General features: G+C 40.5%; 2 long non-coding RNA genes across 6 annotated transcripts in view; one reads left to right on the plus strand and one right to left on the minus strand.

The window, feature by feature from the left end:
* The window catches only part of LOC144280962 (uncharacterized), a 33,641-nt gene extending 18,736 nt beyond the window's left edge, over positions 1-14,905 (plus strand). Inside the window, exon 3 of one of the 3 annotated variants that reach the window (XR_013349416.1) lies at positions 14,364-14,900. This is a non-coding gene — a long non-coding RNA (uncharacterized LOC144280962). Of the gene's footprint in view, positions 1-847; positions 1,130-14,363 lie in introns of those variants that run through there. The other 2 variants (XR_013349417.1, XR_013349415.1) reach the window with 2 other exon arrangements.
* LOC144280961 (uncharacterized) lies at positions 6,877-25,357 on the minus strand. 3 transcript variants are annotated; one of them, XR_013349413.1, is made up of 4 exons: positions 25,275-25,357; positions 24,534-24,645; positions 8,621-8,911; positions 6,877-7,186 (listed from the first exon to the last, which is right to left on the minus strand). It is a non-coding gene; the product is annotated as an uncharacterized LOC144280961 (long non-coding RNA). The 3 variants fall into 3 exon arrangements; XR_013349412.1 differs by lacking the exon at positions 6,877-7,186 and having other exon boundaries at positions 7,214-8,911; XR_013349414.1 differs by lacking the exons at positions 6,877-7,186; positions 8,621-8,911 and adding an exon at positions 12,029-12,270.
* Positions 25,358-26,422: the final 1,065 nt, after the last annotated feature.

The raw sequence follows: 26,422 nt of genomic DNA on the forward strand, positions 1-26,422 counted from the left end.
ATGAAGACTCCTTAGGTAGCAGAATGAGCTCTTGCTCCTAACTGCTGTTCAGAGCTGCCTTTAGTAACTAGTTGTGACTGAGAGCTTTATGTAGATGTTGGGGATGACCATTGCTCTAGGCAAGTCTGTGAAATCAACATTTAGATGGACAGAACAGATCGAGATGGTCACTGTCACCCTGTTCTTCACCTGACTTGGCTACTTTGCAGATGCCCTTTAGGTCAGTGCAAATCACTCCCATGACTGGCTAAACAAAAACTCCTGAAAACACTTTCCATTAATAGTGTGGTTAGGGGTGGGTGAGGGAAAGGAGAGAGCTCTAGAGGGCTCCAGGCACAGGTAGATGATGATATGAATCACATCTTCCAGGGTTGGTTGGAGTGCTAGCTTGGTGAAATTCAAATGACCTGGTATGCTAGGATTTATTGAAAAAGTGAGTTATTGGCTAGGTTTTGGAGCTCATCTGTTTTTCAGAGAATTTTGTAGGAAAAGCTTTGTTGCAACAGTTTGGCCCAATTTAAAGCATAGTAATGTAGTAAGGGGAATATGGGGACACACAGATCGTTGTCATAATTTAAGTAAAAATATTTCTAGTCTTCAAATAAGAAGTACACTTGACAGACACAGAGAACAATTGACACCTGCAGAGTTCTGTCTATCCAGACATCTTCCACCATTAGATTGTCTGTCATTATCTTGGGAAGTGCATAGGGTGGTATTTTGGTCAAAGGAAACAGTAAATGGAAAGACCCATTATGAACACATGAAAAGATACCCAACATCCTGAGCTATCAGGGAAAATCAAGTTAAAATCACAATGAGATACTACTTTATCTCATCTTTATAGGCTGGCTGTAATCAGAAAGACAAATACTAACAGGTGTTGGCAAAGATGTGGAGAGACTAGACCCATCCCATGCTGCTGGTGGGAATGTGAAGTGGTGCAGCTATTTTGGAAGACAGTTTGGCAGCTCATCAAATGGTTAAATATAGAGTTACCATGTGACCCTCATGGTGTGCTCCTAGGTATATAGCCAAGGAAATGAAAATACATGTCCACAAGAAAAAAATAAAACCTTGTTTGTGTTTTTAATGTTCATAGCAGCATTATTCATAATAGCTCAAACATGGAAATAATTCAAACGTTCTTCAGTGAAACAAACTGTGTACATTAACACAATGGATGGTTCTGAAAAAAAAAATGATGTGAAGTAGTGATGAACCTTGAAAATGCACTAAATGATAAAAGACAAAAGACAAAAGACCATATATTGTCTGATTCCATTTTTATAAAATGTCCAGAATTGGCAAATCCATGTAGACAGAAAGTAGATTGGTGGTTGCTTAAGGCAGCATATAGAGAAAGGAGTAGGGAGAAATAGAGAGTGACCACCAGTGAGTACAGGGTTTCTTTCTGGAGTGATGAAACCATTCTGTTAGTGACTGTGGTGATAGTTATAGAATATACTGAAGCCACTTCCAATGGGTGAGTTATAAAATATGTGAATCATGTCTCAATCAAGTTATTTTATACAACTGTTATGAATAATAACCCCCACACCTCAGGAGTGGGATGCCATCGGCTTATCAGCACATTGTCCTTGATTTTCAACACTGATTACAGCCCCATTGGGCAGAGGGAATAAGGAAGTCACATTTACTAGATGAGAAAGCTAGCCACAATGAGACCATGGAGCTTTCCCCAGCTTATGAAGCTTGAAGATCCTTTAGGCATGCAGGTCTTCTGACAACTAGTTCCAGGCACAGTTGACAGATGTGTGGCTGTTAAGCTGTGTTCTAAGAGCCTCTTCAGGGGATGCTTGTGTGTGAGGGCAGTGGATTTGGGGTGGGCATGGGAAGTAGGGTTGCAGGTCAGGCGAGCTCTTGTCTCCTACCTGGTTTAAATCAAAGCACTTCTGGGTTTAAATTGACATATTGGGTTTGTGCATATTCTTTCTCTGGATAAAGGTCTCTCTGCCAGAATTTATTGTCCCTACACCCGTAGTTCTCAGATTGCAAAGACAGTGAACAGAATACTTCCCTCAACCTCAGCACCCAAAGCCCTGAGGGAGCTTTAGAAAAAGTCCACATTTCAAACAAAAAGTGAAAACTCGAGCTGCCAAGATCTTGTTGCTTTGGTGTTGATTCTTTTCTAAGGAATGCACCCACAAGGTATCTGTTTGCAACACTAATTGTCAATGAACAAGTGATAAATTGTGCCCTTGGCCAAAGTATATTCTGTTGCTAGAAAACAATGCAGCCAAGTGTTTATGAAATTATCAGAACACAGTCACTTATTAATAATATCGTACAAGATGTCCTTGTCCCCAGAAATGCTCCTATCCTCATCCAAGACTGTCTTAGAAGCAAATGTTGTTTCCCAACAAAATCAAGGTTTGTTCTCTATTTGTCTTAATAAGGAATGACATAAGTTTACCAAGACAAAGGAGTTCCATTTTTTGGTTCCTTGTGTTTAATCTGTACAGACAGAAGGCTGTAAATATCATAAGTGGTTATTGCTGGCTGGCCTTGTAGGGGCCCAGTTCGTTAAGGACCATGGTTCGCTGGTTTCTTGTATGCCTTCCAAGGGCCAGGAGGGTGCTTCCCCATCATCACTATGAAGCCTGGTGAACAAAAGCTGGGGCCCAGGAGCCTGTGTTGAAGGATGATGTGACCTTTGACCTCCACTAGCGGGGCCTAGAGGGAAGGAGGCAAAGTCAGGCTCCAGTAACGTTTAATGACAGATCTTGTTAGGGTTAAAAAAACAGCTCTGGCATCCAGCTGGGACTTCACTGGGGGAGGTGCTCAGAAGGCTTCAGCCACTGACAGCCCCCCCTCCCCTCCCCTTGCACAGTTGCATCAGGTGCCAGCCGAGAGCGGTCTTTTTGATCTTACTCTCACCAAGGACCCCCACCTCGTCAGTCTGCCTCCATAGGAAGACTCATTCTTTTACTTTCCCTCTTGCCTCCAGAGTGTCTCAGCCCTCCAGATGCTACAGTGCTGTTCTGTCAGTTGGCCAGGCACCAATCCTGTTTTTTCTTTTATAAAAATGATCACCAAGCAAGTGACACAAAATGAATATCCTTATAAAGGAGACCTGAGTGAGTGCCCCAGTCCCTTCTACCACTTGGAGTTACTGGGAGAGAGCGGTCGTCTATATAAGCCAGGAAGTGGGCCCTCACCAGCACCCCAACCATGCTTGGCACTTCAGTATCTAGAATTGTGAGAAATATATTTCTGTTGTCTATGTCTGGTGTTTTTTGTTTTTTTTTCAGCAGCCTGAGCTAAGACAACACTGTAGGTGAACGTAAGGAGCTTTTAGTGAGGTGTGATTAGTGTTTAACTTATAAGTCAAATGGAGTCAGATAAAGATTGTGGCTGTTTCTCCCAAAGGTAACATTGTGAACACCATAAAGCAGTCCTACAACCAGGATATTGACATCGATACAGCTAAGATACAGAACATTCCATCACCATAAGGATCTCTCCTGTTGCCTTATAGGGCCATGCTCATTTCTCCCTGACCTCCATCCCCTCTTTAATTCCTGGCAACCATTCATTTACTCTCCAGTTCTGTAATTTTATCATTTTGGAATGGCATATAAATGGAATCCTACAGTATGTGACCTTTTGAGATTTGCTCTTCCCACTCAGCATAAACCTCCAGAGATTCATCCAGGTTATTGTGTGTACCAATAGTTTGTTTCTTTTTATTGCTGAGTGATATTCCTTGATATGAGTTTACCATAGGTGGTTTAAAAAAATTTTTTTAAACCAGTTATCCATTGAAGGACATGAGAGGTTTTCCTGGTTTTTGGCTATTATGAGTGAAGCTGCTATAAACATTGTATATGGGCTTTTGTGTGAACATCCTTCTTCATTTCTCTGGGATAAATGCCCAAGGGTACAATTGCTAAATTTTGTGATAGTTAAGTTTTAAAAGAAAACTGCTTAATTTTATGATAAAACTAAATGCTTAGTTTCTTTGGAATCTGTCAAATTGTTTCAAGAGTGGCTGTGCCATTTTACATTCCCACCAGTAATGGGTGAGTGACTCAGTTTCTCCACATGCTTGTCAGCATTTGGCATCATTGCTATTTTTTTTTATTTTAGCCATTCTGGTAGGTGTTTAGTGACACTTTACATGCAGTTTACTTTTAACTTGCTTATATTATGTTTGAAGTGAGTTTCTTGTTTACAGAATATAGTTGGGTCATGTTTTATTTTTTATTTTTTTATTTTTTGGGGTCATGTTTTAGAATCTACTCTGCTAATCTCTGCCTTTTAATTGGTGTAGTTAGACCATATACATTTCATGTAATCATTGATTTATTAGGGCTTAAGTCTGCCATTTTATTTTTTGCTTTCTGTTTGTCCTGTTTTTCATTTTTTTCTGCCCTCACATGGGTTACTTGAACATTTTAAAGAATTCTATAACGGTTTATCTATAGTGTTTGAAAGTGTATCTTGTATAACTTTTAGTGGCTGCTCTGGAGATTACATGTGGCTGCTTTCAAATCTTTGTCAGATGATTTTAGTCAATTTCTCATCCTAATGGCAACATGTCTTTTTTCATTGAGTTAGAGATATTTCTGGTACTTGGTAGGATGAGTGATTTTTTTTTATTAAAACCTGGACATTTTCTAATTATGAGACCCTGGATTTAATTTAAATGATTAGTTTTAGCTGGCTTTCTCTGACATCACTCTGGCAGAGGGAAGCGGTGGGGAGAGTGCTGCCTTGTTGGTTCCAAAGGAGGTAGAAGTCCAGAGTCCCCAATTGGGGACTTGGCAGAATGGCTCCTCATAGCTGCTGGGCATGGGAAGGAGATCTAGCTTTCCAGATGGTCTACAGTAAGGGTGGCCTCATTACCCCTAGATGATAATTAAAGTCTTGACTGTCCACCTGACTCTGATACCACCCTGTAGAGAAGGGAGAGGGGTCATGTTACTGCCAGGTGAGAGTGGAAAGCCAGGCTTCCCACAAGGGGGAAAGGGAATGTTTGCTATCAGCCAGCAAAGATGAAAGTACTGGTTTCCTAAAGTTCTGGTCTCTAACACCACCCTAGCTGGAGTTCTGGGAGCCTGGATACAACCTGGCAAGAGTGGAAGACTTGGCTCTCACTTAGCCTTTGCATGTGTGGGTGAGGGTGGGCCCACAGTTTTTTTCTGTGGTGTTTGGCTGGAGTAGAACAATAATTATCTAAATTGTCTAAAAGTTTTCTGTCTTTCTAGGCCACCCTTTTCCCAGTCCTTTGGCTTAAGATAGCAATCTTCTCTTGTTTTTGTTTTATTTTGTTTTTGTTTGTTTTGTTTCTCTGCTCCTGTTGGTGTTTCTGGGCTGCCAGCTTCTTTGGATTTAAGTCTGGTCTATATGAAGAAGAAAAGAAAACCTATGGAACTCACCACCATGTTGTTCCATGGGTCTTAACATCCCTGGCTGGCTGCCTTCTTCTTCCTACCTTTCAGAGCTTTCTCATGTTTGCTTTATATATAATGTGCAGGGTTTTTAGTTGTACTTAGTGGGAAGAATGGAAAAGTACATCTCTTCTATCTTCCTGGAAGCTGAAGTCTTTTTTTTTTTTTAAAGATTTTATTTATTTATTTATTCGAGAGAGAGAGAGAGAGAAACAGAGATACAGGCAGAGAGAGAATCAGGCTCCATCCAGGGAGCCCGATGCGGGACTCGATCCCGGGACTCCAGGATCACACTCTGAGCCAAAGGCAGGCGCTAAACCACTGAGCCACCCAGGGATCCCTGGAAGCTGAAGTCTTGACACATTTTTGAGAAAAGAAAAAAAATCCATTCATAATCTCATCTTTTTTTTTTGAATTCTTTTTTTTTTTTTTTTTTTCATTTATGATAGTCACACAGAGAGAGAGAGAGAGAGAGGCAGAGACATAGGCAGAGGGAGAAGCAGGCTCCATGCACCGGGAGCCCGATGTGGGATTCGATCCCGGGTCTCCAGGATCACGCCCTGGGCCGAAGGCAGGCGCTAAACCGCTGCGCCACCCAGGGATCCCTATAATCTCATCTTTTCATTTTTACATATTCCTTTCCATTTCTTGCCAATATTCATGTAATTTTTTACAGGTTAGTAATAAGTGTATGTACGTTTTTATGTCCTTTTTTAAACTTATTATATTTTTAAAATATGGAAAATATTTCCCTGTGTGTTTGGACTTCATAATTACTGTTTAAAAAATCACTAACTCTTACTCTGTTAACATCCTATTTTACAAAACTTTGTACCATTGGTTGTTTGTTACTCCCACTTTTTTTTTCCTATTAGAAATAACACTGCCAAATTATCTTATCATATATAGTTTTCTGTTTGGCGTCTCTTGAACTTCTTCCTTAAGTTCTTAGGAAGGAGTTTTTTAGGCAAAGGATATTTTAAAATAAGTTTTGTGAATTGTGGTTCTGGTATTCTCTGGAAAAAAACAGGAATTTATGCTTGGTGTTCAGAGTAGCAGTTTCTTCATAACATCATATCTTCTGGTTTCGACTTTAGTTTTCTATGGTCCAGTCTTATTCTTACTTGAAACCCTGGAGAACTAACTTGTCCAAAATCCTGGGTATAACCTATCCACCCTAGCTCTTGCAACAGCAAGATTTCTAAAAACACAAATGATGCCTTTCAGGAAAGGCAAATTTCTATTATCCGATCTGTTTTTGTTTCTTTGGATCCATTTGTCAGCATATAGGATGGAGGTGCTATTCTGACTTTCATATATTTTTTTCTGATAGTATCAGCATTGGAACAAAACCTCCTGAATTATATAGGAATTTCAGTGAATCTAAGAAATTGTAAGGAATTTGATGCCATAAAAAAGACATTTTTGATGGCTCACAGAGAACATAGAAGCACCCGAGGAATTCAGTGAATCTTGTTCAAGGATCCATTTTTAAAAGAAGTGATATAAGTGGCTGAGATGCCCCTTGGAAATAATGGGAAAGCTAGGACAGGAGCAATACTTTATTACATCAATACTTACATCAATACATCCATATGTTAATACTTAGTTACAGCAAAACTTAGTTTCACCATGTGGGCTGCCAATCAATGGCATCACTGGAAAAGAAACTTCAGAGAGAACAGGTAAGTTGGCCTTTATGTACAATTGTCTAGGACTTCTCCCCTCTCCTTCCTACGATGGGTTTTTAATGGGGGAGGCTTCTTAATCTAAGAAACAAGAACAACACCCCAGCATTATTTCTAGAGGATAGGTATGGCTGCATTCAAACTTCTCAGCCAACGGAGAAAACCACTGTTTTTTTCCTGGGCCACATGCCTGGAGGTTTCTATCTAATGGGAACCCTGGCCAAACCATAGCCTCACTCTCATGTCTGGAGCACCAGAGAAAGTACTCTGGTGGGAACTGGAGAGGTTGACCAGACTCTTGGTGTCATGTTAGAAAGCTGCAAGATCTATCTGTGGTCTTAGGGACACTGGTTGTTCATCACTATTTCACTCTTGGTGAGAAAGACCATACTTCCTCCCCTTTCTCCCATTGTTCTCCTAAAATAGCTCCATTTCAAGTCCTAACTACTAAATTCAGCGGCCTTTCCCACACTTCTTGGGACTCTTTATATAAGTGGGTGCTAGCACTGCTCAGATGAACTCACCCAATGTGTTAGTGTCCATTCATCTGAGCAGTGCTAGCATTTGGCATTTGGCAGATGAGGAAATGGAAGATTTGAACCCAGAAACCCTGGCTCCAAAGTCCATACCCTTAATCACTGGGCCACATTTGCTGCTGCTCTGAGCTGCTCTTCTCCTCTTGGAAGCACTGTTCTGCTTTGCCTTATGTGCATGCATTTCTTAACCCTTTCTGACCTCTTTGTTTTTCTCTATTTTTCTTCTTCCAACACCTATGTTGGTAGACATTCCCCAAAATTCTTTCTTTAGCTTCCTCCCTCTTCCCTTTTGTCATTATCTACGACTGTTGTGATGAATGACACACATATATTTATCTCCAGTAACATCTTGTCAACTACTAACATAGAGCCACATTTCCTGCTTGTTGAACATCTGTATTTCTACAGAAATCATCATTTCTAATTCTAACTGTATCACCTAACCCTCAAACTTGCTTTTTCAGGGATACATTTTTTATTAATGTATAACAGAAATGCAGAAAAATGTGCCAAATAATAAGCATAGAGTTCAAGGAATTTTTACAAAGGGAACACACACTTGTAACCAGCACCAAGACCAAGGAACAGAACATTACCAGCATCCCAGATATCCCCTCTCTTGCTTTTTTCTAAGTCCTTGTCCCCTCACCCCAAAAATAACCTCAATCCTGATTTTTAACAGAATAGATTAGTTTTTCTTATTTTTGAACTTCATATAAATGGAATCATATTTATGTGTTTTATGACTTTTTCCATGCAACATCATATTTATAATATCATTTTAAGTTCTTACATGTAGAGAGAGTTTATTCATTCTCATTACTGTATAATATTCCATTATGTGAACATACCACAATTCTTAAAATCCATTATATTGTTGATGGACATTTAAGTAGTTTCCAGTTTCAGGCTGTTATTAATAATGCTACTTTGAACACTCTTTTAAAGTTTTGGGTTTTTTGGATACATGTGCATTTACCTTGGGTTTGTGCCTAGGAGTGGTATTGCTGGCTTTGTGATGTGCACATATTTAGTTTCAGCAGATATCGCCAAACAGTTTCCCAATGTGCCTATGCTGATTTACATTTCCACCAGCAATGTATGAAAATTCCATTTAGGGATCCCTGGGTGGCGCAGCGGTTTGGCGCCTGCCTTTGGCCCAGGGCGCGATCCTGGAGATCCGGGATCGAGTCCCACGTCGGGCTCCCGGTGCATGGAGCCTGCTTCTCCCTCTGCCTGTGTCTCTGCCTCTCTCTCTCTCACTGTGTGCCTATCATGAATAAATAAAAAAATTAAAAAAAAAAAAGAAAAGAAAATTCCATTTAGTCTATATTTTTGACAATATGTGGTATTTCCTATTTTTTTTATTTGAGTTATTTTGGTGAGTGTGCCATGTAATCTTGTTAGGGCTTTACTTTGCATGTCCTCAATGACTAATCAGGTTGAGCAACTTAGCATTTTTGCCCATTTGCATATCATCCTGTGAAGTGCTTTTTGAGGCTTTTTGTCCATTTTTCTGTTGGGCTGTCTGTTTTTCTCATACCAATTTATACTAGTTCTTTATATATTCTAAAAATGAATCCTTTGTTAGATATTTCCCACCACTCTGTGGTTTGCTTTTCGTTCTCTTAGGGGGTGTTGTATTTTGCTTTGTGAACAAAAATGTTAATTTTAATGTAATTCAAGATTTATTTTTTTTTTACTTTATTGTTAGCACTTCTTGTATCCTGCTCAAATATTCTTTTATTTTGGAGTTCTGAACATCTAATAATGGACTTCCCATTCCTTCCAGTCAAGAAAGCTTGCCACTTTGGAATCCCTTTGACTTCCTTCTCTACTCTGGTCCACGTTATTCACTATACCAATTTGATGTTACTTTAGAATTAATTCTTACATAGTTTTCATTTATTCAGCCATTGCCTCTGTTCAGGCTCCACTGAGCTGTTCACAGAAACTTATTAGTAGCTCTTCTCACCTCTCATCTCTCCTTTGGCCATATCCCTGGCATAGTAATCCTGCTAAAATACACCACAATCTCATCAAGAGTCAGATTGTCACTCAAACTTCCTACTATTACCTACTATTCAGACCTTCCAAGATCTGACCCTCATTGCTCACATTTCTTTTCACACAACTTGTGCTCCACTAATACCGTCCTATTTGCTGTTGTTCCCAATGCTCCTACATTCTCTCTTCATACTATTATATCCAGAGTTTCTTTATACTCAGCAGCTTTCCCTGGTGAGGTGCCCAGCTTAAGCACTAGTTTCTCTATGAAAATTTCCATGATCCTTGCTCACAGCACCATATTTGCTTCTTTTTAATGCTACCTTGTGTTACAGTTACCTGTGAATATGTTTGATTCCAATCATAGATTGTTAGATTCTGGAGGATAGGGACTCAGACTTATTATCTTTGTATCTCTCCATATGGCCTTAGACATAATTGGGTTTCAACATATATCTATTTATTATTAACAAGAAATAAGAAAGTAAAATAATAACTGCAATTTGTTGGGTCCTATGGTAAGTGTTAAACATGCATTATCTCAAATATTGTGGAGTTGTGAGGATTCAGTGTGATATTGCAAGGAAAGACTTTGAAAGATAGTAAGCAGTTAGTAAGTGGTAGCTATTATTAGTAGTATTAATCATTATCATTATTACTATTCCCATTAGTAGGTGAGAGAACTAAGGCAGGTAAAGTAAGACACTGCTCAATGTTGCATAGCAAGATGGAGTTGGAACTTGAGCCCAAGCATCTGCCTTTTTTTTTTTAACCTGGTTTCTTTCATTTAGCATAATGATTTGGAGATTCAGTCATGTTGTTGTATATCTCAGTAGATCATCCCTTTAATCAATGAATAGTATTCCTTGTATGATACACTACAATTTATTAATCCATTTACCTATTGATGGACAATTGGATTATTTTTATATTTTAGTATTACAAAATAAAGCTGCTAAGAAAATTCACGTATAATCTTTGTGTGGGCATACATTTTTTTTTCATTGGTTAAATATCTAGGAGTGGGGTGCCTGAGTGGCTCAGTTGGTTAAGTATCTGCCTTTGGCTCAGGTCATGATTCCAGGTTCAAAGGTAGAACCCGCATCGGGGTTTCTACTTGGCTGGGATCCTGCTTCTCCCTCTCCTCCCTACTCATGCTCTCTGTTGTTATCTCTTTCTCTCAAATAAATAAATAAAATCTTAGAAATAAATAAATAAATACATACATACATACATACATACATACCTAGCAGTTGAAATGATTGTGTTGCATGGTAGGTGTTTATTTTAAGAAACTGCCAAATTGTTTTGGGAGTGGGTGTGCCATTTTATATTCCTATCATCAGTGTGTAAGAGTTTTCAGTTTCTTCACATAATTGCAAAGACTTAGTGCTCAGTCTTTTTAATCTTAGCCAAAGTATGTGTAGTGGAACCTCATTGTGGTATTTGCATTGCTATATGTTTGCCACAACGAGGAATAATGATGTTGGACATTTCTTCATGTATTTATTGGCCACTTATATCTCTTCTTTAGTGAAGAGTGTTATAGAATTTTGAATTATAAGAGTTCTCTGTATGTTTTAAATGGAAGTTCTTTACCAGATTGCTGTGTTGTGAATGTTTTCTGCCAGTAGTTTGTTTTTTTGTTTTCTTATTGGTGTCAGAGCAAAGAGCAAAAGTTTTAGATTTTGATACAGTTTAGTTTTCAATATGCTTTCTTTTAGATAATGATTTTGGTGTCATATTTAAGAAATCTTTGTCTGCCCTAAGGTCTAAAGTATTTTTTCCTGTGTTTTCTGGAAGTTTTGTAGTTTCAGGCTTCACATTAAGCTACTGGATACCTTTTTAGTTGATTTTTGTGTATTGTAGTCATTAAGGATTGATACTTATTTTAAAAATATGAATACTTAGTTCATTGAACATTTATTGGAAAAACCTTTATTTTCCTATTAAATTGCTTTGGTATTTTTGTCAAAAGTCACTTTGTCTATTTTTTGACTCTATTCTTTTCCATTGATCTATATATCTATTCCTAGACAGTACCCTACAGTCTGAATCAGTATAGCTTTATTTTAAGTATTAAAATCAAGTAGAAGAGGTTCTTCAGCTTTGTTCCTTATTAAAATTGCTTTGGCTCTTCTAGATTCTTTGAAGTTCCATATAAATATTAGAATTAGTTTGTCAGTTTCTACAAAAATGCCAGTAGGAATTTTGATGAGGATTGTGTTGAATCTTGGAGAGAATTTGGGCAATGTTGCTATTTTATTTTTTATTTTTTATTTTTTATTTTTTTTTATTTTATTTATTTATTTTTTTTTTTTTGGCAATGTTGCTATTTTAATAATAGAATTTTCTAATCTCTGGACATGGTCTGTCTCTCCATTTATTTAGATCAGAATAGTTGGGATGGGAGACAAAAAGAAAAGAGGTTTAAGAAAGTTGTTGTTCTTAGGGATCCCTGGGTGGCTCAGCGGTTTGGCACCTGCCTTTGGCCCAGGGCGCGATCCTGGAGTCCCGGGGTCGAGTCCCACGTCGGGCTCCCGGCATGGAGCCTCCTTCTCCCTCTGCCTGTGTCTCTGCCTCTCTCTCTCTCTATGTCTATCATTAATAAATAAATAAAATCTAAAAAAAAAAAAGAAAGTTGTTGTTCTTAGAAAATAGGAATTTAATATAAATTAGAGGACAGACTATCTAATTTTGTGATAAACCTGAACTAGGTAAACAAGTCTATAATATTCTATAAAGAAACAAGAAAAGTTCATTATTAAACTTGTTCATTAAGTACTTTTTTTGTTCATTAAGTACTTAAATAAGAATTTCTTTTATGAGATAAATTTTGATATATTTTATAAATATATATATATATATATATATATATATATATATATATAGCTGATTTATAAAATATATCAAAAAAATATATATGGTATAAACCTTGGTCATTTTCTTACTCACAGGGACTCCTCACAGGTTTATCAAGTCCAGTTCCCTGAAAAGGGTGTCTCTGCCTAAAATGGATTATCCAATTTTGATTTTTCTCACCACATTCCTTTTGAATTCTCTGTACTTGGCACATTGATGAATGATTATAAACCATCCATGGATATGCACTTAAAAAGGGAGACTATGAAATTTTCTAGATGCTTTAGGTAAAAAAACATCCTGCTCTTGAGGTCAAAAGAGTTGTTTTAAAAAGAACCTTTGTTTTTAAAAAATCTATCAAGCTTAACTTATCTTGAATAAGCTCTTAATTTGTCTCTTTACTTTGGCCTTGCAGGCACAGAATATAGGTATACTTAAAAGACTTTTTTTTTCGTTGAATGGAGCATATTTTCTTCAGAAATTTTACCATGGACTTTTGTTTTTTGGTTTTGTCTCTGTAGAATTCTGGGTGACTAGGTTAACAATCATATTCCTTTTTTTTTTTTTTTTTACCAGTCTGATATATTTTTAATATTTTAAAAAGTCATGTGGTATTCATTCTCCAAGATGGCTCCCAAAGATTCTTGCCTCCTGGTATTCATACCCATGGGTAGTCCCCTCTCCCATCAAATAGTTTGAAGTGTAACCACTAGGATATTGTGGATATGATGAGGCATGATTTCTGAGGCTAAGTCACTAAAGAAGTTATGGCTTCTATCTTTCTCTCTTTGGGATTATCACTCTGGGGAAAGCTAGTGGCCGTGTAGTAAGAACACTCAAGTAGCTCTATAGTAAGGATGTGGCAGGAGCTGGCTAGTGCCTCCATAATACAATCAGCACTAATTTGTCAGACATGTGAGTGAGCTACCTTGGAAGCAAATCCTCCACCCCCTGACAAGGCTTTACATGATATCTCAGCTCTGGTCAACATCTTACTGCAACCTATGTGGTTGCTCACAGAAACTATATGAGATAATAAAAGTTTATTGCTGTTTAAGTCACTATGTTTTGTGATAATTTGTTATAAAGCAATTTGTAACTAGTACAACCAGTTAGAAATGCTTGAACAAAATATTCCTGAATCTCATTATAAAAATCCTTATCTAACTTTATTTAATTCAATGATAAGCTCTTTTTCTGAGATCTGACTATTTTTGTAAGATATGAGTGATTCTTGCAATTTTAAGTGAGGTGGTAAACAGGCCGGCATTACTTATGGCTTTTCTAGAGAAAGAGTTAAGACAAACAGTACAATATACACCCTCATCCTTATCTGTAGTATGAGAAAGGGACAGGGCATCCATAATGGTGATCTCTTTTCAGAGTCTCAGGCTCTAAATGAAGGTCAAGAGAACTCCAGGGTGGCTTTTTTGAACATCTCTGTCTCAGAAAACGTCCAGCAAAGCAAACAAAAATCTGGTTTCATTTCCCTATTGTTCCGTGGATGTATTTTGATGTGGCCAAATCCGTTCTTTGTGCCACATATCAGCATTGAATGATTGAGGTGTAGACTCTTGTGAAACTTTCATTTAATTACACATGAAGCTCCATAGAATTTCACCCAGAGAACAGTAGAGTTGTTTTGTCAAGTGTTCAAGACCTAAATTTGCTGTTGGCTCCCCCCCAGCGCAGTCATGCGATTAGTCACGCAAGGAGTCACAGACCCCCTTTGCCATAAAGGAATCATAGCTCACAGTCCCACCAGTGCTCTTTTCCCAAAGCATGTCTCTGAAAACTCAACTCAAACATGCATGTCAGTTTAGACTTATTTTTCATGTTTGTTTTGCCCAAAGCATGGACCATGTCAGGGAAGATGGAGACACCTTCACGGCCGGTTAGTCACATCTCACCAAAGCTTCTCAATGGGCTGTCAGACAAGAAAGGAGCCTCATGTAGCCACCTTAATCAGCATCCCCCATCTGTGAGGTCATCGGGATGTTTCAAACAATTTCCAGCTCTCATTAGTTGAGCGTGTTCCACAGGCAAGTCCTTATCTTTTGTAACTTTTGCTGCCACATCCTGAGAAAGCCTCTCTGCAGAATGACACTTTCCCCATGGGTCAACCCGCGGTAATGAGCCACCAATTGACGTGCCCTTTGCACTCACTGGCAGTATATGTTGATATTAACCTTTCGTGTTGTGAGATGTCGCTTTTACCCTTGGCTTCTGCCATGGAAGTCTCATTATTTCTAATAGGCTGTGGCAATTAGGGTCTTGGGGCTGTTGATCGCAGCCATTCGGAGCAGGGAAGGGGCACTCAGGGAGAACGGCCGCTTTTTCTTTACATGAACAATGTAGTGCATAGCTCAGCCCAAATCTGCAAATAGCGAGGCAGTGGTGGACCTCCAGCCACTGATGGGAAACTCCTCACCGAGTCCTTTCACATGTGCTCTCCTTACATTAGCTGCTGGCTATTTTCAGACTCCTTTTGTGCAGAGTGCCGTGCTCGGCACATACTTCAGCGCATGGGATTTGGCCTAATAAGGAATTCATTAAACAGGATTTTTGGGAAAGAAATGGGTGCAAAGAGATCTTTTCTTTTTCTTTCTTTCAAAGATAGTTGGCTGGAAAAGGAAACAGATGACGCAGACAACCAGCCATCTTGGGTGGCCCATGGACCCTCTGAGGAGGCAGCATTGAGCCTGATGGCCCCGGGAAGGCCCCTCAGGCTTGTGATTGGGAAATGTTGACTCCTGATGGAATTTTGTGGTTGTTGAACTCTGGTAGGCCTCTCATGGCTGTAACTAAGTAAAGAAGCTGTTGCTTTAAAGCTAGAACAATACTTTGGTTTAATCCTAAGGGCCCCAGGGGTAGGGGGGGTGCGGGTAAAGGGATGAAGGGGGGGGGGGAAGTCCACACTACAGTAAGTACATAGGAAACCACAAATAATGAAACATGTAGGGTCAGCATTTATATTCTCTCAGTTCTTTGACCTGAAGTGCTTTCTATATTAGAAGGACAACAAACCAAAATTAAGCATACTTGTTGCTTCAGCTGGGATGAGATCGAAGGCCAAGGGACAACTGAGAGGAAAGGTTGTAGCTTATTTGTAAGCAGTGGAGTTTGAATGTTCTACATCAGGATAAAATGTCTCCAAACAAATGCAAGAAAAATCCCCTATATTAATCTGGTGGTTTATGAAAATAACAGTTGGGAAAGCCCCTCTAATGAATGTCTCACATATTAAGGACATGCAGTGTCCGAGACCCTGGTGTGCTGCTGCTGAAATCATCACTCTCGGTAAGATAGTGGCATGGTCTGTTTCTGAGAGCCCCTTGGTGATGTATGCTTTACTCTGCAAAATGACACATTTAAAATGTAAGTCCATTTCAGCTGGGTTGGTCCATAGTATAAATATATGGCAGTGGTGAGGTGGAGAGTTCAAAATGTGTGACCAATAATCATTGAAATTCTTCCTTGAATTAGTAAGAAGTCTTCAGAAGCAAGCCATAAGTTTCCATCCTCTCTCCCCTCCTTCCTTCCACAAACATTGAACCAACTTGCATGTGAGTAGGGGTTGGGCTGGGAGGTACCAAAAGCCCACAAATGAGTGAAGCATAGCCTTGTTCCCAGAGGACTTTAGAGGGAAAGACGTGCAGAGGATGTCAACGTCAGACAACACAAAAAGAACAATTCAGAGAAGGGACAGTTGGAATCCAGAAGAGAGGTAAGACAATTAATTCTTGCCAGGCTCTGAGTACCACACTTTATTCTCACATTCCTTACCAGGGCCAGGCTCATCTAGTGGGATGAGCTCCTAGGACAGCGCTTAGCATCGAGATGCATTGAATAATTGTTCATGGAAAAACATAGACATCTTGGTAATGAAACCTCTTGGTAATGGCCTCTTATACTTCAGTGCTTTTTCCAGGTCACTCTCTCTGTTTTCCACCCCACCCTCAGAGCTCCATGATTGGGAAAAAGGAGTGTGATCCATGTCAAAAGGGAGGATACTACTGGGGAGATTTTAGGAGAGTTTAAAGGCATTTACATACTAATGCCATTGACTCTGACTTTTCTTTCTTGGATCATTTTCTTCACATTTGGAATCTTGCTCCTAGGCTTCTGGAGGAGCACAAAGTGCTTGGGGCTGCATTATGTGTGGGAGCATCCTGTTCTGGGAAGGCCAGGCAGGAACAGGGTAGAGCCCAGGGAAGGATGACTCAGGCCAACTGCTCTTAACCCCAGGGAGGAGAGCTCTCATTCCTTTTGTTCTTTGGGTTCATTCTTCCTGACTTTTTCAAATTGCTAGACCTTAGGCTACCAGGTGTAAGTGTAAGCCTCAGAGAAGAGGCCAAGTTAGCTCCTTTATTACTTTTGGTCTGGGCTGCCAAGGCTTCTGGGCAACAGAAGTCCTTTCTTTGTACCTGTGCAGCCTGGATCAGCAGATCAGCCCAGCTTGGCTAAGGCTCAGGCCCAAGGTCCAGTTCGCAATAAAGAGTTGACATGACTCTGGAGTCTCCTGTTACAATAATTTTCTCATGACCTTGTGGAAAGAGTTGGTGGCTTGAAAAAGTGGGGATGTGGGGTTCTCAGATGACTATCTTTTTATATTTGGAAATTGCAGAAGACTCTTTGTAATACATAGCACATCTACACAGAAATTGTTGGCTCTGCCAGGATAGTATTACAAAAAGGGATGCTTCTTATTGGATTTGCTGACTTTAAACACCAGAATCTTACTAACAATAGGTCTCTCTGCTCCAGATTATCATCTGTTTCTGTATCTATGTATCTATCTATCCATCCATCCAACTACCTATACTAGTTCTCTAAGGCTACCATAACAAAGTACCAAAGACTGAGTGGTTTAAACAACAGAAATTTATTTTTCTCATGGTTCTGGAAGCTATGAGTCTGAGATCAAGGTGTCAACAGGGTTGTTTTTGTTTTGTTTTGTTTTGTTTTGTTTTGTTTTGTTTTGAGGACTCTCTCCTTGGCTTAGGAATGGCCATCTTTTCTTTGTGTGTATCTGTCCTAATTTCCTTTTCTTAAAAGGACACTAGTCCTAATAGATCAGGGGCCACCCATATGACTTCATTGTATCTTAATTTTTAAGATAATTTTAATTATCCTTTAATCTTTAATTAAAGATTTAATTTAATTAATTAATCTTTAATTAACCTTTAATCTTAATCTTAAAGGTCTCCTTTAAAGACCCTATCTACAAATACAGCCACAATCTGAGTTACTGGGGGTTAAGACATCAAGAAATGAATTTTAAGGAGACATAGTTCAGCCTATAACATATCTATCCATCTGCCCACTCATCCATCATTTTTCTAACCATCTGTCTGTCCATCCATCCATCCATCCATCCAACCATCCCCCCTCACAATACCTAAAGAGGACTTTAGAAAATAATAAAAATTATTGCAAATGACCAAGCCCATTGAACAACTGACAGATGAAAAAAACTGAAGCTCAGAGAGGGCAAGCAGCTTTCCCAGGTCAGCACATCTAGTGTCTGGTGGAAGTTGCACTCAGTGCTAAGTTTTTAGTCTTAAAATCCACCCTTTGTTTTACAATGTCATGAGTCCTGGAATAGCTATTAAACTTCTTCTTTCTTACATTCCCAGTTAGGATCCCATAAGTGACCCTTATTAAGAAAAGTCTTCTAAATGTAATAATAGAGGCCGCATGGGAGAGGGTGAATTATGAAACTGGATCTGGGAAGAATTCCATGGCGTGACTGGGCTGTCCCTGCTATTGTCAGCTCTAATCCGAAAAGAGCTCTTACAGAGGACTTTCTTAATGTAGGGGACAGAGAATTTCAAGTTTCTTCTCCCTCCCCCGCCCCCCGAGTACTATGTCCATAAATGGCCAGAGGATGTGGGATCCTTTTCTTTTGTAGGTTTATAGTTAGCTTGTGCCAATATACAAGGTTGAGGTACTTCTTTCAGAAAATATAGTTAAGTATGCTATGGTAACCTAGTGTTCAGAAGTAAACTTGGTGGTGAATGGACACTTCCAGGCCACAAGGGGACCACATAGGGCAGCGAGATGGGCCCTCTGACCTTGGAGGGAAGAACTCTAAGGAAGAGTGCACATACCTTACACAAGGTCATCATTTTCTCCATAGCTCTTTCCGTATTGGATTACAAATCACGGTGGCTGTTCCTGAGACCATAGGTATTTTTTGGTTTAATTTCAAACTACCTCTCAGAATTGAGAGAATTTCACAACTTTACAACCTGATCAGTGGTTTGGCCTTTCAATTATTTGATGCATGGAAAATTTCATGATGAAGTATTTTATTTAATTTTATTTATTTATTTATTTATTTATTTATTTATTTATTTATTTATTTATTTTTATGATGATGTATTTTAGATAGAAGGTTCACATTCATTTGTATTTCAACTGGATGGTTGCACAGCAAAAACCAGTGCTGTGGCATCTTACAATGAACAGTTCCAGTTTGACAGTGGGTAAAATAACATCCCTTGGGTTTCAAGTTTTTGAGTTTCAAATGGAAAAATAAGCCTTGTATTGAACTGGTTGATTATAAAATCCAAATGACCTGTGATCATTCAAAGGTGAGAGGCAGGAGGGTGTTTTGGGTAAGGAGGGAGGGTGTTTGTGGGTAAAGAAAACTCCTACGGGCTTTACTCTCTGTACCTCTCCCTCTTGGGGAATATGCTATCCAGGATTAGTTTTTCAGACCTACCTTCTGTAGGGCCCTCTGAGATAGGGAAGGAAAACCAGGTTTTGCAGCTGGAAGACCAGGGCTTTTTGAATGAGAAAATTGTTCACAGCTGTGTGTTTTCTAGGTTAAACAGCTCAGCCTCTTCCAGCTTTGCATGTAATTATCTTGGCTGTATGAGCTGGAGAATTTGTCTGCACTGCAGTATGACTCTTAAATTCACATGAATGATTGCCTTACATGTAAATCTCAAGCATATTTGTATTCCATCTTCCAGTATTCCATCAAGCAGAGTGTAGAAGTGATGAATTGCTTTAGCTATCCTGCTATTAGGTCACTGGCGATGGAATGACCACTTCATCCCAGTTGGCCTGGGGACTGTTTGGTTTGAAAATGGAAAATCCTGCATCCTAGAAACCCTCTCGGTCCTGAGAACCCTAGAGTGGAGCACTGAGGCTGCTTGGAGGCAAAGAAAGACAGTGAGGGAGTAGAGCAGCAGGCAAAGTGCAGACGAAGTATTAGTCCTAATAGAAATGCAGCTTTGGGGTCATCTGGGTAGTGCAGTTGGTTAAGGGTCTGACTCTTGGTTTTCACTTAGGTTGTGATCTCTGGGTCATGGGATCGAGCCCCGTGTTTAGCTCCATGCTCTGCATTGCATCTGCTTGAGATTCTCTCTCCCTCTCTCTCTCTGCCCCTTCCGCTCATGCTCTCTCTCTCTCTCACTCACTTTCTCTAAAATGAGTAAATAAATCTGTTTTAAAAAAGGAAGCAGCTCAGGGAAATAATCAGTGGGCCAGGCAGTGCCATTGAGGAAGCTTGAGCCCTGTTGTTCTCTCTTGAGGACCCAGGCAAGGTTGTGTGATGCTATCTTGGGGAGGACGTGCCTCTGAGGGCTTCTGCCTCACTGTTTGGCTGGGAAACTGCCTACCTTTAGACTTTCTAGGAATAGTCACTCTATTTTTCTTATGAGACCCTGGCTGACAGAAATCTTATAGCAACGTAGTATGCTACATAAGGAAAATCAGCATGAATTTCTACCCTATGAAAACATCATTCCTGGCTCTGTCACAAAATAGGCCCCAAGAGTGGCTAAAGGCCTGGCACTTCTCTGTAACACACAGGCAAGAAGCTTGAACTGTCATTTCTAACATTATTCCTTTCTCAAAGCAATCAGAATTTCTTGGAAGTCAGTTGAATCCAGTTGTGGGACAGGAAAAAAAAAGGCATATGAACATCAAATAATGAATATGAATATAATGATGGTAAATTGGTACAGGATGAGTCTGTGAAAGGCCATGCATTCATCATAATACTCTTAAGCAATATGTGTATAAAAATGTAGTTCTGATACAAAAGAAAGGTGAATGCAGTTTATTAGTATACATAAGCATTCTCAAAAAAATATTAAGTATATATCTGTTTTAAAGTATTGATTTGTATTGGTTCCACGAGAGAAGAAATATAGGGACTTGTCAGTCAGCCAAGCTGTCCCTGAAGAAGTAATGTCTATTCCAAGAACAGAAGGAACTCATGGGCATCATCGGTCATATTTATTGGTCAGGTAGGAAGGGGAATACTGAATACAAGGAAGGCTCCACAACGAGTTTCCCACTGATGAATTATCCAATATTCTCAAGAGGGGAAGTAATCTTTCACTTCTTAAGAGATGGAGCCTCAACACAGCCCCACCAGTGAGAACCAAGGGCTGCTAAAGAAACCATTATTTTGAGTGTGGGGGGAAGGCAGAGCTTTTGTATTGGGCTGCGGGGGCTGTGGGCTACAGGTGGGGGTTGGTGGGGTGTCAGTGGTAGGGGTAATGGGACTGGATGTTGGCTGCATCTTGGCCTCCTCCTAGGCCCAGTTGAGCTACTTCTCCTTGTTTTACAGCAGCTCCTCATGCATCTCTGTGGAGAACTCAAGTTGAGGCCCTCAACTATGCCGCCACAGGGTAGGCCTCCCAGTAGATGCTGCAGTAGATGCACTTGGCCTTGTGGATGTCCTAGCTGTTGGTCCTGCGGGTGACGTGGGCCCCGGGGCTCAGCCTCGCTGGTGATGGCCCGGACAGGGTGCACAGCCTGGAAGAGCTTGCGCATGGTGCAGTGCCCCTCTCCGGATGGAAGCACAGGCTCAGTGGGTCCTTGGGTAGTTGATGGTGGCCGGCTCCCAGAACAGGACATTCAGGACCCTGCTCAGTCCTTGGAAGAGCTCAGTCCACAGCAGGGTCTGAGCCACCCTGTCAGTCACTGACTTTGTGTCCATCAAGGGCTCCAGATTGAATGTTTAGGAGCCTGTAGGTGGGATGCCCTGCACGTGCAGCCTGGGCCAGGGCACAGAGCAGCACAGCTGTAGTTAGGCCGTGCACCTGGAAGCCCTGCCACTCCTTCCCTTGTCCTATGGCTTCAGGCATTCATTTTTTAAAACACAGCTAATGGAGCAGTCCAATACAATTTTGATGACAATTTTTATTTCTGGGAAACAAGTCATATAAAAATGAAAATCTATCTAAAGTCAGGGACATAACTGTGCTATGTTGTGATATGAGGAGTGTACTAGATATCTATTGCTATGTAACAAATAGTCCCCAAAGCTTTGTGGAAAGCAGAGAAAGAGAGAAGGAAGAGGAAGAAAACCAAATGTCTGGTTTGGTGGCGGGGCTGACACCTAGGAATATTGATGCCTAAATTCAAAAGAAGTGGTGAGGGAGGTTGGCCACTTGGGATATTTAAGGGTAGGAGGGGATGATGGCTCCCCACACAAGTGCTTTTTAAAGCTCCCAGGTAGCTATATTATGCTCCCAAGGTTGAGAACTGCTGGTCCAGAGTGTGACCTGACAATCTGAATTGACTTTAGTCACACCATGTGGCTATGGTGGTGGGAAGGTTGCTATTAACATATGTTGAGTACCCGTTATGAATCAGGTTCAATGCTAGGAATTTCACATAGATTTTCTTACTCCTGGGGAGTTAGTAAGACAGTATTATCACTATTTTATAGAGGAAGATATAGAGACTAGAAAAATTTATTAAATCTGTCTTAAATGAAGCTTGTCTCTTATACCATATGAAATGGTATGAACTAAAGCCTCAAAGAGAAAAGACTATGGAAGATAATGCAGATAAGAGAGCTAGTTTGGTAGATTTCTTTTTCTTTTCTTTTCTTTTTTTTTTAAAGATTTTATTGATTTAAGAGAGAGAGAGGGAGAGAGAGAGAGAAAGTAGGGAGGAGGGACAGAGGGAGAGGGAGAAGCAGGCCCCCCACTGAGCAGGAAGTGGGGCTCCATCCCAGGACCCTGAGATCATGACCCAAGCCAAAGGCAGACCCCTTAATGGACTGAACCACTCAGGTGCCCCTGGTTTGGTAGATTTCAGCATGATCTCTAAATAGATTGAAAAAGATGAAGCGCTACTGGTGATATTACTAAACTGCACACAATCTGCTGTGAAATTTGGTCACAAAGAGAAACAGCATGTACTGGGCTACAGACAGAGGGTGTGGGGAATGGGTTCAACCAGGGGCAGCAGGGACCGGTGTGGGACAAAGGAGAAGGGCTGATCTGACCAAAGCTAGGGATGTGAATTATGAAGCTCTCTCCCCTCTGTGCCCCAGGGTGGCAGTGCAGAGGAACCCAGCCGCACAAAGTGAATAGCAAGATGGGAGCCGTGGGAACATGGTTCCTTGGCTCTAGTTAGCTCCTACTGGGTATTGAGTAACTTTGCGTGACAGGAGCAGGGAAGCTCAGGGAGACAGATGAGGCCAGGGAGGAAGGGTCAGGATCTGCAGATTTCAGAAACTGGGGAGGCCAGGAATGATTCTATGGAGCATCACAGCTGCTGCTCTGGGAAGCAAACAGTCCATTTCAAGATGAGAACTGGGTGTCTGGTGGCTTAGGGTTGCTGCTGTCAGCAGTTACTAGAAAATGTTTTGAAGCAAATGTGCTCATGCAAACACACCCATGTGCACTCATTCATTCCTAAATGCAAACTGAATTTTTTTTCTGCAAAGGCAAAATGCCTACAAAAGCATTTCAGCATTTTATTTACTTGGAGAGTAACATGTTAGGATTCCCTTCCTACAAGAGCTGTGTGTTCCCTTTGGAATGCAGAGCAGGTGCTCATGCTAGACCTGTGCTAGCTTTTCCTTTTTCTGAATGTTTGGTATCATCAAGCTTTATTTACAATCATGTGACGGTGTCTCTCATCATGTGGTTTCAAGATGATGTCCCTCGGGGGCATTTTTTAACTCTGGTAATTCACAAGGTGGCTTGTGCTGCCCTGGGAAATGATGTGAGAAGGACTTCAAAAACTCCTAGTGGCTGAAGAACGGTCAAGGTCAGGAGCCAAAACGAATGGAAAGATGGCCATGGTGCCAGGTACCAAATGAACATAAATGAAAGAAAACCAGTCACCAGATCAACCTCCCACATCCTACATGGTGCTTCATAGGCCATGGAATAGTGACTCTGCCTTCCCCAAACAGAAACCCAATTGTCAAGTAAGAGCTGCCTGTGTCAGAGGCTGCAAGGTACTCTTTTCCAATCACAAAACAAGAGAATGTGAGGTCACTGTCAGAAGTCTGAGCCTGCAGAGAGTCAGCTATCTCTCTGATACTGAGCTTGAGAGTTAAGCTTGCTCCAACTCCTGGGGAGCCCCCCCTTGGCCACGTCTTGATACCTCCCATCACTGAAGCTGTTCCCAGGCACCATAGGCTGTTTTGGGTGGTTGTAGAACCTAGCTCTGCAGTTAAGCTGGGGACATTCTAGAAGTCAAAGATGAGGAGAAAGAGGAGGCTATACATTAAAGAGACAAAAAAGGGGTTTTGGTTTTGGTGCTGGTATCTGAAGCAGTATTGGGACACAGATCTAAACTCTGTGAAGCCATTACCTATAGGGCATAGAGAACTCTCAGTCTGAAAGCTTAACAGTCAGTACTGAATACAGCTCTGAATCAGCTGCCTAGTGCTTCTCTTCTGTGTACATTGTTATAAGATGTATTTGGGAGTGAGAGTGTCATATGATCTGGGCAACAGATGGCCAATTAAGGAAGTGATAGGTTGAATCACTGGAAACTGCCATTTTGTAGGCTAAAAGTTATAAAAAGCCATTGAAAATGGCTGCCATTTTGACCTTTTTTTTCTGCCTGTAAAATAGCTCTTTCAGGAGGTTTTAATATTTCTAGTATTTTGTGCTTGGGTCTGTGCTAGGCACTGTGGAGGTACCAGAAGTGTCAGAACTACCCTTGTGTGTGGGAGTCAGCAAATTATGACCCATGGGCTGACTGGGCTGTCACTGGGACACAGACCTACCCCTTTGTGTACTTACTGTCTGGGACTGCTTCCATGTTACTGGAGTCACGTAGTTGAACGACGACCACACCATCCACAAAACTTAAATAGTTGCTGTCAAATCCTTTACAGAAAAAGTCTGCTGACTCCTGCATCACACACATGAGAGACAATGATCACTCATAAACACTACCATTTTTTATTGATCCCTAACACCTCTCCTTTTTCTGCTTTCCCTTTCATCCTTATTCTTTTTCTTCCTCTAACTATCTGAATTTCCTCCTCTTTCCTCAGTCTTCTTCACTGTTGTTGTTTATTCCTGGTCTGTTATTCCATGTTCCTTCATTCTCTCCTCTGTTCATTTTTCCTCCCTCTCTTCCTCTGCTTCTGCTCTGTCCTCATTCATCTCCACCTGCCTCCCACTTCTTCTTCCATTTCTTTCCCTTCTTCTTTTCATCAGTGCCTCCTCCTTGGAACATGTTGGCTGCATTGACTTAGGAGAAGTGGGCTGATTCCCCATCTTGCCACTCAGACCAGCCTTCACTTGCTTCAGTGCAGCCTTATGTGAGTTTCCCCCTTCAGATTTGCCCTGTCCATGGAGTAGGTCTGATATTTAACTGGTGAGGAAAGGTAGCATGTGAGAATCAGTGACTATTTAGGTTGGTTGGCTGTCTGCCCTGCTTGGTCATTGTCGAATATTCTGAAAGCCATCCCTGCCATGAGATCATCTGCCTTAGCCAGCCAGATAGCTCAAAATTTAGAAATGCCGTCCAGTTACCTTTTCTTAGGAACTCTGTTAGTCCCTGTTCATAGGCTCAGCCTCTTGGAGTTTTAATGAGGCACTTACTGTTTTTAATAGCATTGTGAGGCAATGTCTAGAATCCAGAAGTTAAGTCCATTCCAAATTAGGATGGGTCTGTGTGCTGGTTAGTGCCTTTCTTCCCACAAAGTAATGTGTTTTGAATCTAAGACACTTGTGGTCAAATGCTTCTCAGAAGCATGTACCACGGGTTGCTAAAGACTTTCTTATGCAATAGTGTAGGGGAAAAAGACCTGGATAATTTGGAGTTATTTTAAAATAATTTTCAAAGTTATATCAAACTTTGTCACACCACTCATCATCAATGCCAGAGTGACAAGTAACCTCATATAACTGGGTCACCAACCACCAAGCCAGCCCACAACTGAGTCAGCCTCAGACTTCACCTGGCATTAGAGAATGCTGCCTAAAATATATTTCAGGGGCAAAGACTTGGTTGCATTTGTCTAGAGCTTGAATCTATTCACTCTAGTTACTTTTCTTACCCTTTCAAAAATTTTTCTAAACACTTGCTCTTTTTTCTCAGCCCTATCATAAGTACAGCGATTCTGATTTCTGTAGAATACATTTTTGAAACTTTGGGGCAAACCACTTAATCATTTACCTAGCAGAAAAGTCATAAACTTGATATGGAAAAAAAGAGAAAGGGATTCAGCCAAACAATATATAATAGATATTTGGGGTTGATCCTGCAACTTCTATTATTTTTTCCCCATTAGTCCTTATTTCAATTTGGGGATTCATTTGTCTCTACAGAATCTGATTCTGGGGGTGGAGCATATGACTCAGATCACCATATTTGACTCCTTGGTCATTGTGATTGGTTCTGGGAGGATATGTGACTAAGCAGATCCAGTAGTGCGAATTTTAAGACCCTTCATTAGAATTCTGCTCTGTATCAAGGCTAATCAATTCTTATCTAATTGTCCCTTCTTTTCTTCCCTTCCTTTGTGTTCTTACCAACATTATATATGTCAAGGCCTTGATCTGCTCCCTACATCTCTGTATGTTGTATACTCCTTTGAATCCATCTTTCTCACTCTTGTTGGACTCATTCTCAAAGAGACTTTAAAACCTTACTGGATTTCACATTAATGGAAAAATAA

This window comes from Canis aureus, chromosome 12 (genome assembly GCF_053574225.1).
Source record: "Canis aureus isolate CA01 chromosome 12, VMU_Caureus_v.1.0, whole genome shotgun sequence".
Taxonomy (NCBI): Eukaryota; Metazoa; Chordata; class Mammalia; order Carnivora; family Canidae; genus Canis; species Canis aureus.